At 37.2% G+C, this 538-nt stretch overlaps 1 non-coding gene across 1 annotated transcript; it reads right to left on the reverse strand.

Annotated features, from left to right (window-relative positions):
* Positions 1-216: 216 nt before the first annotated feature.
* LOC128284440 (small nucleolar RNA R71) lies at positions 217-323 on the reverse strand. The gene has a single exon (XR_008274866.1). It is a non-coding gene; the product is annotated as a small nucleolar RNA R71 (small nucleolar RNA).
* Between the last annotated feature and the right edge of the window lie 215 nt (positions 324-538).

A 538-nucleotide genomic window follows, 5' to 3' on the forward strand; every position in this document is an offset into this window, starting at 1 on the left:
GATCTGAATACTCATTTGGCTAACTTTCTAGAGATTTATGACACAGTCAAGATTGATGGCATTTCTGATGATGCCATACACTTATGGTTGTTCCTATTCTCTTTGAGGAGCAAGGCAAAATAGTGGTTAAATTCTTTACCACGAGGTTCTATCACTACATGGGCTCAAATGACCGAGAAGTTTCTGTTGAAATACTTCCCATCAACTAAAACAACTAAGTTAAGGAATGATATCTCTCCTTTTTCTCAAATTGATTTGGAGACATTGTATGATGCATGAGAGAGATTTAAGGATCTATTGAGAATGTGCCATCACTATGGGCTGCCTTTGTGGTTGCAAGTTCAAACATTTTATAATGGTTTGAATCCCTCGACTAGGCAGTTAATTGATGCAGCAACTGGTGGAACACTGAATAATAAAACACTCGAGGTAGCTTATGAGTTTATTAAGGAGATGGCACTGAATAACTATTAGTGGCAACTCATGAAGATAAAACCGATGAAAGCATCCGGTATTTTTAATCTAGATGCAGTTGCTA

The sequence above is a fragment of the Gossypium arboreum genome, chromosome 11 (assembly GCF_025698485.1).
Source record: "Gossypium arboreum isolate Shixiya-1 chromosome 11, ASM2569848v2, whole genome shotgun sequence".
Classification (NCBI taxonomy): Eukaryota; Viridiplantae; Streptophyta; class Magnoliopsida; order Malvales; family Malvaceae; genus Gossypium; species Gossypium arboreum.